The sequence below is a fragment of the Mobula birostris genome, chromosome 28, assembly GCF_030028105.1.
Source record: "Mobula birostris isolate sMobBir1 chromosome 28, sMobBir1.hap1, whole genome shotgun sequence".
Classification (NCBI taxonomy): Eukaryota; Metazoa; Chordata; class Chondrichthyes; order Myliobatiformes; family Myliobatidae; genus Mobula; species Mobula birostris.
This window is the reverse complement of record NC_092397.1, coordinates 29541470-29559690: the sequence shown is the minus strand read 5'-3', so window position 1 is coordinate 29559690 and position 18221 is coordinate 29541470. Positions and strand designations below refer to the sequence as shown.

At 46.5% G+C, this 18221-nt stretch overlaps 1 protein-coding gene, 1 long non-coding RNA gene and 1 other non-coding gene across 3 annotated transcripts in view; 1 reads left to right on the top strand and 2 right to left on the bottom strand.

The window, feature by feature from the left end:
• LOC140189109 (uncharacterized) overlaps nt 1-18221 on the top strand; it is a 579671-nt gene that overhangs the window by 47656 nt on the left and 513794 nt on the right. The gene's annotated exons all lie outside the window — the stretch shown is intronic.
• Nucleotides 1-18221, bottom strand: part of LOC140189110 (uncharacterized) — a 592538-nt gene that overhangs the window by 549069 nt on the left and 25248 nt on the right. The window lies entirely within an intron of this gene.
• On the bottom strand, nt 10262-10333 carry trnag-ucc (transfer RNA glycine (anticodon UCC)). Its single transcript has one exon. It is a non-coding gene; the product is annotated as a tRNA-Gly (tRNA).

The following is an 18221-nucleotide window of genomic DNA, read 5'->3' as shown; positions in this document are numbered from 1 at the left end:
CTGTAATACTGGAGCCTTTCACTCGTGTCCCTCCCACAGCAGTGTCTGTTTGCTCCAGCGATTCAGTCACCTGTTGTGTTCAAGGATTAGCGAAAGGAACTGCTCTCATTCGAGCCCAAATCCGTGTTGTTGGAATCAACATTTTTAATCACAGTTATATATTTATATTTCTGCTTTTTTAATGCGACAGGCGGGAAACGATATGTAGCGAATCGAATTCTGAATCAATCACTCCCACTTCATTGAAACACTGGGTGTTGTGTATCTCCGGTCTGTCGGAGGATGGCGGCCTCAACCGGACATAACAGGAACTGCACCAGAGTGAGGAATCACAGTGACCACATTCAGAAAACAGCTCGAACCACAGTCATAACACTTCTAGCGTCTGAGTGGTTCAACCCTGACAATCCGCGTACGAATTCCCGAAGTTACTTAAATCGACGGGTGAGTGTAAAATTATTATTCACCTTGGGGTGGCCGGTGGATCAAGGACTGAAGTGCTGTCCCTCGCATTTTCACAGTAACTGATCCGTGCAGCTTCCTGCTCGCACTCTAACTCAGATTGCCACAGCCAACTAGGACACATCAAAACATGTCGGATGATGTGTTCACACTGAGTGGTGTCAGTCTACTCACCATCCACTCTGTCTATTTATACACAATGGGATCTCTCTCAGCCCCCTCCCTCATTACTAGAGTAAATAAAACTCTTTATTGTGATACACAAATGTAATATAGATTCACAGAATCATGAGACCCTAAAACAAGCCTTTCGGCCCACAATGTCCGTGTTGACAATCAACTACCAATCACACCAGAAAAGAGCTCGCTTACTAGCTATTGTCTTCAGTGTCTTGATGATTCAGGTGGTCCCCAGACAATTCTCTAATATTGTGAGTGTACCTGCCTCACCAGTCACTCAGGCATGGGTTCCAGTTTCCAAAAACATCCGCATAACGTTCTCCATGTGATGCTCTCTAAGTTTACACACGTCCGGACAGTTTTCTTCTATCCTGATAGGCCCGGGTTAATTTGATATGACCTCCGTCACCTCCAGAGCTCTCCATGAAAACAATCGTCAATCCATCGGCCGAATGGACGCCCATGGGCCCAGCACGCTGCCGCTGCGCCTCTCTGCTGTTGTCTGAACGTGGTGACGCGCTGCTCCGTTGTGGACGTTGCTCATTCTTCTCTTCATTTTCATTTGTCGATTCTTTGCTGACGTCACATCGTTTCATAGAAACACAGAAAACCTGCAGCACAATACAGGCCCTTCGGCCCACAAAGCTGTGCCGAACATGTCGTTATCTTAATAATTACCTACGGTTACCCATTGCCCTCTATTTTTCTAAGCTCCAATAGAGGGTTTCCTTTATAAGTGTTTCCTTTATTAATTGTTCTTTGTTGATTTATTTCGCTCCTTTCTCTCTGCTTTTCATCTCGTATTTGCTATAACCCTGCCCCCTCCTGATATTATCTCTGTGCTGTCTGTCCTCCGACGCATTCGGAGACCTCGTTCCCGACATATCAGCAATGAATGTGTTTCACATTATTTACTGAACCTAGTTTCAGTGGCCCTGCTGTCACACATTCTGTTCATAAAACCATAAGAGCATAAGACAAAGGAGCAGAAGTCAGCCATTCGGCCCATCGGGTCTGCTCCGCCATTTAATCATGAGCTGATCCATTCCCCCATTTAGTCCCACTCCCCTGCTTTCTCACCATAACCTTTGATGCCCTGGCTACTCAGATACCTATCAATCTCTGCCTTAAATACGCCCAATGACTTGGCCTCCACTGCTGCCCGTGGCAACAAGTTCCATAGATTCACCACCCTCTGACATAAAAAAATCTTCGCATTTCTGTTCTGAATGGGCGCCCTTCAATCCTTATGTCATGCCCTCTCGTACTAGACTCCCCCATCATGGGAAACAACTTTGCCACATCCACTCTGTCCATACTTTTCAACATTCGAAATGTTTCTATGAGGTCTCCCCTCATTCTTCTAAACTCCAAGGAATACAGTCCAAGAGCGGATAAACGCTGCTCATATGTTAACCCTCTCATTCCCGGAATCATTCTTCCACCGTGTCTCTTCCGCGTTCTTTCTCATTGTTTCCTGGCAGTTCTTCGGCATAAATATCAATGGACAGCGGCTGAGCTGCAGCTGAATTAATCCGAAGTTGACTCTTTCCTCCTGTGGCTCAAGGTAGACTCAAACAAACCCGCTCTCCTGCCTGCCTCAGGAAAGATATCTTTAACGACCGAGGGGATGGGGCAGAGGATCATAAGGTTTGTCCGGTCAGGAGAGCCTAATGAATGTTGGCCGATACTCTCTGGAATAATCCTATTCCTTTGCATAATCACAGAGCCACAAGATCGGGAGTCGGGTCCAATTCTGAAGAAATACGGCTCAATAGGAAAGCAGTCCAGTCCATGTTGGCGGCAGATGCTCGTATCTTTCCTGTAATGCCGTAGGCTCTAATATTGTTTAGCGGCTTCATCTGCGGCCCTTGACAAATGCCTCCGAAAATCCACGTAAACAACATCACTGACGCTCCTTTGTCTATCTTGCCTGTTATTTCCCGAATTAATTCCAGCAGATTAGTCAGGCAAGATTTCCCCTGAAAGAAACCATGTAGGCCGGCCTATTTGAACAGGTGTCTCCACGCACCCAGAAACCTCATGGACTCCAGCATTTTCCCAACCAGAACAGCCCTGATAACCGGCCTGTAGTGTTCTGTATTTTGCTTCCCTTCTGTCGAGAAGAACAAAATCAGATTAACAATTTTCTATTTCTCTGAACCATTTCAGAAGCCCGTGATTCCTGAAAGATCACCATTAACGTTTCCATGATCTCGTAATCTCCTTTCAGAAACCCGCGGTGCAGTCCATCTGGTCAGGTGACCTTGCGGTCTGTCAGCTTCCAGACACCTTCTCCTTAATAATAGCAACTACACTCACTTACATCCCTTACCCCTCTCGAATTTCTGGCATACTGCTTGTATCCTCAACATAACAGACGGACGCATAATACCTAATAATTTCGTCCGCCATTTATTTGTCCTCTATTACTACCTCCTATTTCCAGCTTCTGATGCCCGCTGTAACAGTTCTGTTAACTTTCTATATATAGAAACATTGAAACATAGAAAGCCTGCAGCACAATACAGGTCATTCGGCCCATAATGCTGTGCCGAACATGTACTGACTTTTGAAATTACCTCGGGTGACCCATAGCCCTCTATTTTCTAAGCACCATGTACCTATCCGAGAGTCCATTAAAATACCCTAATGCATCAGGCTCCACCACCGTCGCCGGCAGCCAATTCCACGCACTTACCACACTCTGCGTAAAGAAAACTTACTCCTGACTTCTCATCTGTACCTACTTCCAAACACCTTAAAACGGTGTGAGCCATTTCAACCCTGGGAAAAAAAACCTCTGACTATCCACACGATTAATGCCTCTTATCATCTTATACACCTCTATCAGGTCACCTCTCATCCCCCGTCGCTCCAAGGAGAAAAGGTCGAGTTCACTCAATCTTTAAGTTATAAGTGTGAAGTGGTTCATTTTGATAGGTTAAATATGATGGAAGAATATAGTATTAATGGTAAGACTCTTGGCAGTGTGGAGGATCAGAAGGATCTTGAGGTCTGACTCCATCAGACCCTCAAAGCATGTCTTGGGGATCATGTCTTATGAGAATAGGTTTAATGAACTCGGCCTTTTTACCTTGGAGCGACGGAGGATGAGAGGTGACCTGATAGAGGTGGATAAGGTGATGAGAGACATTGATAATGTGGATAGTCAGAGGTATTTTCCTAGGGCTGAAATGGTTGCCACAAGAGGACACAGGTTTAAGGTGCTGGGGTGCAGGTACAGAGGAGATGAAGCGGTAAGGTTTTTACTCAGAGTTTGGTGAGTGCGTGCAATGGGCTGCCGCCAAAGGTGGTGGAGGCGGATACGACAGGGTCTTTTAAGAGACTTTTGGATAGGTACATGAAGCTTAGAAAAATAGTGGGCTATAGGTAAGCCTCGTCATTTCTAAGGTAGGGACATGTTCGGCACAGCTTTGTGGACCGAACGGCCTGTAGGTTTTCTATGTTTCTATGCTTTTATTCTCATAAAGCACGCTCGGCAATCCAGGCAACATCCCTGTAAATCTCCTCTGCACCCTTTCTATACTTTCCACATCCTTCCTGTAGTGAGGTGACCAGAACTGAGCACAGTACTCCAAGTGGGGTCTGGTCAGGGTCCTATATCGCTGTAACATTACCTGTCGGCTCCTGAACTCAGTCCCACGGTTGATGAAGTTAAATACAATCGTATGTCTTCTTAACCACACAGTCAACCTGCAAATGATTATATCACGCTGTGTTTTGTGCAGTTTTCTACACCACCCGTGAAATGCAGACTGATAAACACAGAACAATAAATACGACGTTGAGGAAACATAAACAACAGAAGTGCGAACAACTCTGTACACTTGAACCCAGGCGCTGATGGGATACGGTCATAAGACCGTAAGAGAAGGCAGCAGAGTCAGTCTGCCCCATTCCATCTTGACTGAATTATTATCCTCATCGACTCCATTCTCACACTTTCTCTCCACAGTCTTTGACTTCCTTACTGAGCAAGTAACTACCACCCTCCGCGTTAAGCATACCAAGTGACTCGGGCTCCATCGCCGTCGACAGCAAAGAATTCCACAGACTCACTGCCCTCCGGCTCAAGACAATTTCCTTTGACCTTTGTCAGATTTGAGATGCTCATAAAATCTGTTATATCAGCAATATCACAGACAAAATGCTGCAAGAACTCAGCGGACTGTCTGGGTATTGCCTTGTATTTGCAGCATCTGCACATTTTCTCGTGTTTGTACATCAAGAACGTCGTTATTTGACGCTTTCTATCCCGACCTTGATTTCTCTGTTGTATTTTTCTTCGTATCTGTGTTTCCAGACTGTTTGTGTGTGCGACCAGGAGGGAGTTGCAGGACTGAAGGACAGCACTGAGGGACACGAGATATGGGTCGTTCAGGGGCGCTGGTCTCCATTTGTAGCGCAATAATGATCAAACAATAAACAATGAAATCTGTAAAAAGTAGCTCTTCCGTGACAAACGTAGAGTTTAAAATTAAATCTACCGGCCTCATTGCCACCAAAGACTCTGCTGAAGTAATGCCCGAGAATTGTGATGTGCTGGTCTTCAATCGTCCAATGTTTACATCAGAGGCAATGGTGTTTAATTAAAGTGTTTGTTCACCTGCTCGTCACTAAGACAATTAGTGAAGTGTTTGACCGTATCGCTGGAGATTGAGACTCTGTTTGAATCGAGGCCGTTTTTAATGCATCAGCTCAGAGTGTCTAACAGAGCTGTGAATTCAGGAACAAGAGAAATCACAGATTCTCACTGAAATGGTGTATCCAGTCATCTGGCGAATAGAAGACGTTTACTATCCTTTTATTACAGCCTTTGGGATTCCGGGTGAGCCGCGGTGTCAGCTGCCGTTGGTGGAAGTTCAAGTTTAATTCCAATGTTGTGATTGTGATATGTGAAAAGCCGCCTCACAACATCGATTGTTAATCTTAAAAACGCAACAACAGGAATTCTGCAGATACTGGAAATTCAAGCAACACAGATCAAAGTTGCTGGTGAACGCAGCAGGCCAGGCAGCATCTCTAGGAAGAGGTACAGTCGACGTTTCAGGCCGAGACCCTTCGTCAGGACTAACTGAAGGAAGAGTGGTAAGAGATTTGAAAGTGGGAGGGGGAGGGGGAGATTCTCACTCCACCCTCCCGCCAGCCCACTAGGAATAGGGTTCCCCTGGTCCTCACCTACCACCCCACCAGCCTCCGGGTCCAACATATTATTCTCCGTAACTTCCGCCACCTCCAACGGGATTCCACCACTAAGCACATCTTTCCCTCCCCACCTCTTTCTGCTTTCCGCAGGGATCGCTCCCTACGCGACTCCCTTGTCCATTCGTCCCCACCATCCCTCCCCACTGAACTCCCTCCTGGCACTTATCCTTGTAAGCGGAACAAGTGCTACACATGCTCTTACACTTCCTCCCTTAACACCATTCAGGGCCCCAAACAGTCCTTCCGGGTGAGGAGACACTTCACCTGTGAGTCGGCTGGGGTGATATACTGCGTCCGGTGCTCCCGATGTGGCCTTCTATATATTGGCGAGACCCAACACAGACTGGGAGACCGCTTTGCTGAACACCTACGCTCTGTCCGCCAGGGAAAGCAGGATCTCCCAGTGACCACACATTTTAATTCCACGTCCCATTCCCATTCTTATATGTCTATCCACGGCCTCCGCTACTGTAAAGATGAAGCCACACTCAGGTTGGAGGAACAACACCTTATATTCCGTCTGGGTAGCCTCCAACCTGATGGCATGAACATCGACTTCTCTAACTTTCGCTAATGCCCCACCTCCCCCTTGTACCCCATCCGTTATTTATTTTTACACACAGATTCTTTCTCTCACTCTTCCTTTTCTCCCTCTGTCCCTCTGAGTATACCCCTTGCCCATCCTCTGGTTCCCCTCCCCCCCCGCCGTCTTTCTCCCCGGACATCCTGTCCCATGATCCTCTCGTATCCCTTTTGCCTATCACCTGTCCAGCTCTTGGCTCCATCTCTCCCCCTCCTGTCTTCTCCTAACATTTTGGATCTCCCCCTCCCCCTCCCACTTTCAAATCTCTTACCACTCTTCGTCAGTTAGTCCTGACGAAGGGTCTGGGACCGAAACGTCGACTGTACCTTTTCCTAGAGATGCTGCCTGGCCTGCTGCGTTCACCAGCAACTTTGATGTGTGTTGATCGATTGTAAGTCACCATCTTCCAACCCCGGAATAGACCATTCATAGTCTCCTTTTCCAGTTTGTCTCTGTGGCGCAATCGGTCAGCGCGTTCGGCTGTTCACCGAAAGGTTGGTGGTCCGAGCCCACCCAGGGACGGAGGTAACCCGGCAGTTTTTGCGGCGCGTTTTATTGCCAGCTGGGTAACGCTGTGCTGTCCGGAGACCCTGCGACTGCCGCATTAACTTCAGTGGGAATTAAAATATTTTCTGAAAGCTTCTCTTTCACACTATTCCTAGAGATCGAATCATTACACAGCCTATTGAGAAAGAACAATGTTAAGCAATAACAGAATGCAGAATGAAATGTAACTGCGACAGAGACAGCACAGTGCGGGTAAACAATCAGGTGCCGCATCATAACGGGTAGATTGTGAGGTCAAGACTCCATCTTATCGACTCGGGCACCATCCAATGGACATAGCGGCGGAGTTGAAGCTATCCACGAGCCTGTACTACGTGCTGTCCTGTACCTTCAGCCGGATAGAAGAAGGGGAAAGAGAGAGTGCAGTACCCGGGGCGCATGGTATATTTTTGTCAGGAGTGTGTAAGTTACATACTCCTTCACCATTCTCTTTGACCATAAGTGTATATTTCCTCGAGCGACATCCTTGGAACTAACGGACTTGCCGGGTCTAATGTCGTGGTTTTGATTTAATTTTGGATCATTCAGTTGGAGTTTAATTGTTTTCATCCCATATAGGTCCCCGATCATTTTATTTTCATTATGGATGTCCAATCCCTATACACGTCCAGCAAACCACCCACCCCCGCACCAGGAAGGTCTCAAATCTCTCCGCTTCCATCGGGAAACCAGACCCAACCAGCTCTCCTCCACCACCATTCATCTCCGTCTGGCGGAACTTGTCCTCCCACTTCCTTTCAACACAAGGTGAGCCATGGACACCGGCATGGGTCCCAGCTGTGCCTGCCTGTGTGTCGGCTACGTGGAACAGTCTATGTTCCCAGCCTACACTGGTGTCGCTCCCTAACTTTCCCTACACTATGTAAATGACGGCATTGCTACCTCTTTCTGCACCCATGTGGAACTCGTCCACTTCATCAGCTTTGCCTGCAACTTCTACCCTGCCCAAAAGTTTACCTGTCCCATATCCGACAGTTTCCTCCATTTTCTCCATATCTCTGTCTCTATCTCTGAAGACAGCTTGTCTACTGATGTCTATTATAACTACACAGACTCTCTCAGCTACCTGGACTATACCGCTTCGCACCCCATTACATGTAAAAATGCCCGCCCCTTCTCTCAATTCCTCCGTCTCCGCTGCATCTGCCTTCAGGATAAGTCCTTTCATTCAACAGCAAAGGAGATATCGTCTTTTTTCAAAGAAAGGGGCTTCCGTTCCTCCACCATGAAAGCTGCTCTCAACAGAATCTCTTCCATTTTGCTCACGTCTGACCCCACCGTATCCTCGCTCCCTCCTCCAGGGAGAGGGTTTGTCTTGTCCTCACCTACCTCACCCACCCCAGCCTCCGCCTCCAGCACACAAGTCTCTGTAATTCCCGCCATCTCCGGCGGGATCCCACCACCAAACACATCTTTCTCTCCCCCCTCTACGTTCTGCTCTCTGCAGGGATCTCATGTGAATCCCATGTGTGTCCATCCCTCCCACTGATCTCTCTCCTGGCACTTATCCTTGCAAGCGAAACAAGTGTTACACCTGTCCCTACACATCCTCCCTCAGTACCATTCAGGGCCCCAAGCAATCCTTCCAGGTAAGGCGACACTTCAGCTGTGAGTCTTTTAGGGTCATCTACTGTATCCAGTGCTCCCGGTGTAGCCTCATGTATATCGGTGAGACCCGATACGGATTAGGAGACCACATCGCCGAGCATCTACACTCCCTCCACCAGAACAAGAGCGAGCTCCCAGTGGCCACCCATTTTAATTCCACTTCCCATTCCAATTCCGACATGGCAGCCCATGGCCTCCAGTATTGTCGCGATGAAGCCACGCTCAGGGTGGAAGACCAAAACATTATATTCCATTTGGGTAGCTTCCAACCTGATGGCATGAACATCGATTTCTCAAACTTCCGGTAATGCGCCCTCCTTCACGAAGCCCCATTCTCTTTTCCCTCTCTGACCTTATCTGTTACCTGCCCATCAGCTCCCTCTGGTGTTCCTCCCCCTTTTCTTTCTTCCATGGCCTCCTCTCCTTCCCTGTTCTCCAGCCCAGTGTCTCTTTCACCAACCAAAGTTTCAGGTCTTTAATTTACCAGCCACCTCCCCACCCCCACCGGTTTCAAATATCACCTCGTGTTTCTTCCTCCCCTCACCGTCTAACTCTGAATCCTCATCAGTTTTTGCTCCAGTCCGGATGAAGGGACTCGGCCCGAAACGTCGACTGTATTTTTTCCCACAGATGCTGCCTGGCCTGCTGAGTTCCTCCAACATTTTCTGTGTTGCTTGGATTTCCATCATCTGTAGATTTTCTCTTTGTGCCTCTATCGATGTCGCTCTGCACTAACATATTCGTATGCCTATCTAAACACATTGTATATCTTCCGTCTCTGAACCTGACAGCCCGTTCCAAGCACCAACCGCACTCTGTCTGAAACCGTGACCCGCACATCTTTAAACTCTCTCCTACCTTAAATTCATTCCCGCTGGAATTTCAAATCCCTACCCTGGGAAACCAATTCTGACTATCTGCCCAGTCTATGTCTCTCATAGAGTCAGGAAGCGAGCAAGCAGCATCACTGTAGACCCACCACACCCTGGACATCACCTGTTCCAACTCCTTCCTTCTGGTAGGCGCTTTAGATCACTGTATGCCAGGACCCGTAGGTACAGGAACAGTTTCTTTCCGTCTGCCATCAGTCTTATGAACACTTGAATTTTAGTCTATTATAAACGAAGTCCACCTGTACATACTCTGGTACACAGTACCTCATTGTATATAGTTCACGGTTATTTACACTATTGTTTTGTTTGCTTTTTGATTCTGTACAGCGAGAGCTCAGGGAAACCGGCGTCAAATTCCCTGTATGTGTCACATACTTGGCGATAATAAAGGATTCTGATTCTGATAATTCGGTCAAGTTTCCTCTCAGGCTCTGATATTCCAATGAAGGCAAACAAGCTCAAACACTTTAATCAGGCAACACTTTACAAATCCTGCCGATCCTTCCTGTGAAGTGTCCATTCTTGTAGAATCTGGAATAGAGTCAGAACAGGATTTAACGAGAAACTCTCGAGGGATGTTAATTCCAACTCTGATTCATGACCAGTGAATGATAATTAATGAATCAATTTACACTCACAGCGTGAATTAACGTGAGTCGATTGTTTGGCCCTTGGAGTTCTGCGCAGATCGTGTCTATGTCAAAGGTTTATATGTTATGTAGTCTAAAACTGTACAATCTGCGATGGCCGGGAATCGAACCCGTGTCAACTGCTTGGAAGGCAGCTATGCTCACCACTATACCACCATCGCTCAATGACGTGGCAAAGCATCCGAGTAGTGAGGCGTCTCCCATAGTTCCATGTGATTCGACCAGTCCCCGAGCTGCTTTCTGTCGGATCATTCCTCACTCTGCTGCAAGTTTTATTCCGGTAAATTAATGTCGCCATCCCCAACAGACCGGAGTTATACAACCCACATAATAAATTACTGCTGAACGCAGCAGGTCAGGCAGCATGTATAGGAAGAGGTACAGTCGACCTTTCGGGCTGAGCCCGTTTGTCAGGACTAACTGAAAGAAGAGATAGTAAGAGGTTTGAAAGTGGCAGGGGGAGGAGGAGACCCAAAATTATAGCAGAAGACAGGAGGGGGAGGGATGAAGCCAAGAGCTGGACAGTTGACTGGCAAAAGGGATATGAGAGGATCATAGGGCCACCCATCCGTTATTTATTTATTATTATTATTATATATCTTTCTCTCTTTTTCTCCTTCTGTCCCTTTCACTATACTCCTTGCCTATCCTCTGGGAATCCCCCTCCCTCTTTCTTTCTCCCAAGGCCTCCCGTCCCATGATCCTTTGACGGTGGTGTGGAGAATGCTGAAGAAAATGAATGGTGTCAGAGGTTATAACTAGATTCCAATATTAGTGGAGAACGGACATTTGATGCAAGGGACAACGAAAAGGCAAAGTGAGAAACACGTTTGCAAACTCACATAGTCTAGACAATATAGGGGATGAGTGTTTTAAGAGAAGAGAGAGCCTCTTGGTGGACAGTGGGGAGATTTGTGAGAAACAAGAGGCATTTGAGATTGCCATGGATGATGACTTCACGTTGGCTGAATGGAAATTTGCCACCAGTAAGGCATGTACTATAGACCAGGACAGGATATGGGAAACTATCATATACTATACTCCAGTATCTGCCTGAGGCAGTCTAAAAGAAGTTGCTTGAGTTTTATAAGAAGATCTGGAAGCAAAGAATGTTCCCAGGAGACTGGAAACGGTCTGTGGTGAAGCCTGTTGGAAAACCTGGGTGGGATCCGATGCTGTCCAGTTTCTACAGGCCTGTTGTCTCACTTCCTCGTTGTGTAAAATAATGGTGAAAATGATAGTAATTAGGCTGATGATTGTTTTGGATAAGAGAGAATTACTTCGTCACTACCGATGTGGGTTTCGCAAAGGGAGATCTATGACACCCTTGTACTACTGGGAATGATATCTGGAAATCCTTTTACACTGAAAGAATCGGTAGTTGCAGTGCTTTTGAACATTAAAATAGTTTTATGACATGCGATGGAGGGAGAGGATTTTTATTACACTCATTAAGCTTGGTGTTGGTGCTGGTTTTGCAAATGGGTATCATTTTTTAGGGGGATCATTTTCAGTGAGGGTGGGTCATCAGAGTTTGCAGAAGATAATGTGCCTCCCTCCCCAGTATAATGTTATCAGTTTAATATTGTTTAATCTGATAGTTAATTCTACTTTTTAATGGTCTTGGGCCTGAGTTCAGTTTGGCTTTCTATGCTGATGATGGGGCTCTGTGGAAAAGGGGTTGTAATAGTTCCTATGTGGGAAGGTCTTGGACAAACAGCATTATCAACAATGGGAGAATGGTGTTTGGACTATTCTAAATCAGTATATGTGTTTTATTTTTACTCATAAGCATAGGATCTTGGCTTAAGATGCCAAAGATGTACTCTTTTACATTAACGCTGCCCGGCCTGCTGAGTTCCTCCAGAATTGTGCGTGTGTTGCTGAGCGAATGGTATCGATTCTGGAGTGAGGGCAATGGAGGTTGTTGCTGGAGAGGACGAGGCAGACTCAATTAGCAACTTAATCAGAATCAGATTTAATATTACCAGCATACGTCGTGACATTTATTAACTTTACAGCAGCAGTACAATGACATCCATGATAAATAAATATAGAGAAAAAACTGAGTTACATTAAGTATTCAATATTTAAGTTAAAATATGTAGTTAAACAAGAATTAAAACATAAATTAAAAGCAAAAAGTAGTTAGGTGGTGCTCTTGGGTTCAATGCCTATTGAGAATTCAGAATTTGGGTGTCAGAGGGGAAGAAACTGTTCCTGAATCACCGAGTGTGTGCCTTCAGCATTCTCTCCCTCCTTCCCGATGGTAACAGTGTGAAAAGGGCACGTCCTGGGTGGTGGCGATCCTCAATGATGATCAGTGCCTTCCTGAGGCACCGCTCCTTGAAGATGTTGTGTACTACCGAGCCTGGACCCATGGTAGAGTTGACCAGTTTTACAAGTTTTTGCTATTTATTTTGATCTCGTTCAGAAGCCCGCACCCCGCCCCCCATACCAGATGGAGATGCAGCCAGTCAGAATGATCTCCACTCTACGTTTCTGGAAGTTTATTTAGTGTATTTGACAAACCAAATCTCCTCCAACTCCTAATGAAATATAGCCGCTGTCTTGCCTTCTTCATAACTGCATCATATGTTGCATCCGGGTTAGATCCTCAGAGATGCTGACACCCAGGAACTTGCAATTGTCCACTCTCTCCACTTCTGATTCCTTGATGAGGATTGGTTTGTGTTCCTTCATCTCACCTTTCCTGAAGTCCACAAGCAGCGTTTTGATCTTGCTGACGTTGAGTGCAAGATTGTTGCTGCAGCAACACTCCACTAACTGGTAGTTCACCCTAATTTATGATTTATTGTCACCATCTGAAATTCTGCAAACAGTGGTTGTATCATCAGCAAATTTATAAATGCTGTTTGAGTGATGCCTAGTCACACAGTTCTGGGTGTAGAGACAGTGGAGCAGTGAGATAAGGACACAGCCCTGTGGAGTGTCAGAGTTAATTGTCAGTGAGGTGGAAATGTTATTCCAATCTGCACAGATTGTGGTATTCCGGTTAGGAAGTCATGGATCCAGTTGCAGAGGCCTAGGTCCTGTAGCTTGAATGTGGAGTGAGAATTAATTCCTGCGCTGGGATTGGGCCACGGCGAGTGTGGCGAAGTGGGAAGAATTTGCTGCTGACTATAATTGCTGCTTCCTCTCCCCTGACCATGGGAAGACAGTTTCCCATTAGCCCACTTCCCAATGTCTGTTGTTGCTGGACAGTGAGTGTTCCGAGTGGTGAATCCCATGGGAAATGAATGTTGTGTCCGTCCCTCTGTTCCACTCCCGGATCCATACCGGGAAGTGGTGGGGTTTGTCCGTCTCTTCCTTGGTTTGGAGCCTCCTCCATCTGCTGCTCAGAAGAAGCTGAGAGCTGCAGCTTGTGAGTGGCCTCACACACTGGCACTGGCTGCACCAGTCGCTTCACACTGTGTCTGCCTTTTACCTCTTTCACTTTCCTTCTCCTACCTGCAGGAAAGACTTCAATGTACGCCAATGTTCCCTCTTGCCAAGGCTCAATGAACAGAACAGTGGCTCCATCTCTCACACACAAGGTGTGTCACTGAGCACAGAGATACTGACAGCTCATTCGTTCCACAGTCTCAGACAGCAGAGACATTCAGTCCCACACTGAGCCCAGGACCCAGACACACATTTCCAGTACAACAGTTACAGTGAAACACAGCTGGTCAATATTTCCCTGGTCCCTGGGAAAATATTGAACATTTTCAACAACTTCCTTGAATGCATTCCATGCGATTTTCTCTGGTCCCAATAGAAGTTCTTTGAATTGCCTGTTATTGCTGGCCTGCTTGATTTGTGGACCAGCACAAAAGCCTCCCTTAATCTTGGCATCAAATAATATGACTTGGATTATGAATTGAAATATAAAAATATAGGCAATTTCAAAGAGATGGTGTGTGATAGGGACATTGCATAGTGATTTTCAATATCAGCAGTCCAAATCCATAAGATATATGTACCTAAAAGTAATCAGGAAGCAAAATATTTGTTGTCCAGTGCAGTTGGCCATGTGGGTGAGAGTGCGGGGGAAAGCTGAGGACTACAGGAAGGTATCAGTGGACTGGACAGATAGGCATGTGGAATTTAATCTGAGAGGTGAGGTGATGCAGGTGGGGAGCCCAAACAAGGCCAGGAGACAGACGGTACATTGTGGAATATGGAGAAGAATAGAGGGTCAGAGGGAGAGCATGTGGAATGATTCCTCAGGTTAGAAGGACGGAGCATTCGATGGGTTTAAAAGGCGGATGAGAGGCTTGCTTTTGTTGGCTGAAGGTACAGAATGGCACAGGAGGGAGCTCTGGTGGAATTGTATGGACACAAGTGGGGTCACGGCTGGAGCTCTGTGTACAGTCCTGGTCAGCACACCACAGGCTCACACCCACATCCAAATGAGGAGCAGGAGTCCCCACTCAGCAACTCCCACCTGCTCTGTCATTTATTAAGATCACGGCTGTCCTGTTTCAACATTAAACTCCATGTTCCTGTCTGCCCACAGGAACATTTCACCCCCTCCTTATAATCTATCCCCCTCTCTTTCCCTTAAAAGCATACAAGGATATGATCCAAAAAACCTGTCAGTTAATCAATTCCAATGTCTGAGGGTGCATTAAGATTCAGAAAAGAATCCTCTGATCTTTTGCTCAAGTCATGAAATATTGGTCCCTGGTTCTAGTTGCCAATGGGTGGAGCACCGGCTTATCGGTATAAAACAGAGAGTGGGAACAAAGGGATCGTTTTCTGGCTGGCTGCCAGTTACCAGTGGAGTTCACAGAGGTCGATGTTGGGACCGCTGCTTTTTATGAGGTATGTCAATTATTTGGACTGTGGGATTAATGTATTTGTGGCAACATTTGCTGATGCTACAGAGATAGGTGGAGAAGCATGTAGTGTTGAGGAAACAGAGAGCCTACAGAGAGACTTACATAGTTTAGGGGAATGGACAAAGAAGCGGCAAATGAAATACAATGTTGCAAAGTGTATAGTCATGCGCTTTGGTAAAATAAATAAATGAGCAGACTATTATTTAGATGGGGAGATGATTCAAAATGCAGAGATGCAAGGAGACTTGTGATGTGTTGTGCAGGATACCCAAAAGGTTAACCTCCAGGTTCAGTCAGTGGTGAAGAAGGCAAATGCAATTTTTGCACTCATTTCTAGATGTATAGAATATTAGAGCAGGGGTATGATATTGATGCTCTATAAGGCACTCGTTAGTCCACACTTGGGAGTCTTGTGCGCAGTTCTGGGCTCCTTATTTTAGAAAGAATATACTGACATTGGAGAGGGTTCAGAACATATTCACAAGAATGATTCCAGGAATGAAAGGTTTACCATATGAGGAACATCTGGCAGCTCTTGGGCTGTATTCCTTGGAGTTCAGGAGAATGAATGGGGATCTCATAGAAACATTCTGAATGTTAAAAGGCCTGAACAGATTAGATATGGAAAACTTATTTCCCATGGTAGGTGGGGTCCAGGACAAGAGGCATGACTTCAGGATTGTCCATTAAGACCGGAGATGTGGAGAAATTACTTTAGTCAGAGGGTGGTAAAGCTGCAGAATCTGGTGCCACGAGCAGCTGTGGAGGCCAAGTCTTTGGGTGCATTTAAAGCAGAGATAGATAGGTTCTTGATTAACCAGGGCATAAAAGGGTATGAGGAGAAGGCAGGGGAGTGGGGATGACTGGAAGAATTGGATCAGCCCATGATTGAATGGCAGAGCAGACTCAATGGCCTACTTCTGCTCCTGTATCTTCTGGTCGTATAAGCACATGGAGACAGTAGGAACAGAAAACACAAGCCCAGACTTCCCTCATCAGACAACCAGCTCACTACCAGTATTGGTCCAGTGAACATTCCCTGAACTGATTCCAACACATTGAGATTCTTCCCTGAATAATGTATAAATGGGCTCCCCCACCCTATATATGGTGTATAAGATGATGAGAGACATTGATCATGTGAATAGTCAGAGGCTGTTTGCCAGGGCTGAAATGGCTAGCACGAGAGGGCACAGTTTTAAGGTGCCTGGAAGTAGGTACAGAGGAGAGGTCAGGGGTAAGTTTTTTTATGCAGAGAGTGGTGAGTGCATGGAATGGGCTGCCCGTGACGGTGTTGGGGGGAGTTTACAATAATGTCTTTTAAGAGACTTTTGGATAGGTTCAGGGAGCTCAGAAAACTAGAGGGCTTGGGTAACGCTAAGTAATTTCTAAAGTGCATGTGTGGCACAGAATTGTGCACCGAAGGTCCTGTATTGTGCTGTAGGTTGTCTATGTTACAACTGCACCAATATTCATGTCATCAGCGATCTGATCACCCATGTGTGTTTTAATCTGATCAAACAGAGGTCTCATTACTGATCACTGTGCACACACAGGTTACAAATCTACAGTCAAAATCATTCTCAATTCCATCAGCCCAAATGTCACTACAGAGTACACACCACTCAAACCGTCCCACACCGAGACTCGAGGAAAGTTACATATTTATCACAGAATAGTGTTTGAATCAACGGTCTAGTCTTGTTGCTCCAGATGCTCTGCTGCAAAGTACCTGAATATTAGTTCAATGTAACCAGTGGCATCGTCCCTGTGGTATTGATTAAAATGAAAAATAGACTTAATCAAAAAATTTAACTGCAAGAATAAATCTGAAAGAAATGTTGTAATGTTACACTAGATGAGAGATTAAAAGATGCAGTGTTAACCACAAATCTCGCACTGTACCAGAGACTGACAGGTACAGAATGAACCTCACACTCTCACTCTGTACCAGAGACTGACAGGTACAGAATCAACCCCACACTCTCACACTGTCCCAGAGACTGACAGGTACAGAATGAACCCCACACTCTCACACTGTACCAGAGACTGACAGGTACAGAATCAACCCCACACTCTCACACCGTACCAGAGACTGACCGCTGGAGAATCAAGCAGACATTTACACAAGGCACCCAAAACTGACCAGCAGAGATTGACTCCTACACCCTCACTCTGTAGCAGAGACTGGCAGATACAGGAGAAACATCTGCCTAATTGTCTGTCTCTGCCTCTCTCTCTATCCCTCTCTCTCCCTCTCCCTCTCTCTCTCTCTCCCTCTCTCTGTCTCTCTCTCTCCCTCCCTCTCTCTCTGTCTCTCTCTCCCTCTGTCTCTCTCTTCCTCTCTCTCTCCCGCTCTCTCTCTCCCTCCCTCTCTCCCTCCCTCTCTCCCTCTGTCTCTCTTCCTCTCTCTCTCCCTCTCTCTGACTCTCTCACTGTCTCTCTCTCTCTCTCTCTGTATCTCTCTCTTCCTCTCTCTCTTTCTCTCTCTCTGTCTCTCACTCTTTCTCACTATCTCTCTCTCTGTCTCTCTCCCTCTCCCTCTCGCTCTGTCTCTCTCTCTGTGTTTCTCTCTCTGTCTCTCTCTCCCTCTGTCTTTCTCTGTCTCTCTCTCTTTCTGTCTCTCTCTCTCCCTCTTTGTCTCCCTCTCTGTCTCTCTCTCCCTCTCTCTGTCTCTCTCTCCCTCGCTCTGTCTCTCTCTCCCTCTGTCTCTCTCTCTCTCTCTCTCTCTGTTTCTCTCTGTCTCTCTCTCCCTCTCTCTCTCTTTCTGTCTCTCTCTCTCCCTCTCTGTCTCTCTCTCCCTCTCTCAGTCTATCTCTCCCTCCCTCTCTCTCTGTCTCTCTCTCGGTCTCTCTCCCTCTCTCTTTCTCCCTCTCTCTCTCTGTCTCTCTCTCGGTCTCTCTCCCTCTCTCTTTCTCCCTCTCTCTCTCTGTCTCTCTATCTCTCTCTCCCTCTCTCTTTCTCCCTCTCTCTCTCTGTCTCTCTATCTCTCTCTCCCTCTGTCTCTCTATCTCTCTCTCCCTGTCTCTCTATCTCTCTCCCTCTGTCTCTCTCTTTTTCTCACTATCTCTCTCTTTGCATCTCTCTCTGTCTCTCCCTCTCTCTCTCCCTCTCTGTCTCTCTCTCTGTCTGTCTCTCTCTCTCTCCCTCTCTGTCTCTTCCTCTCTGTCTCTCTCTGTCTTTCTCTCCCTCTCTCTCTGTC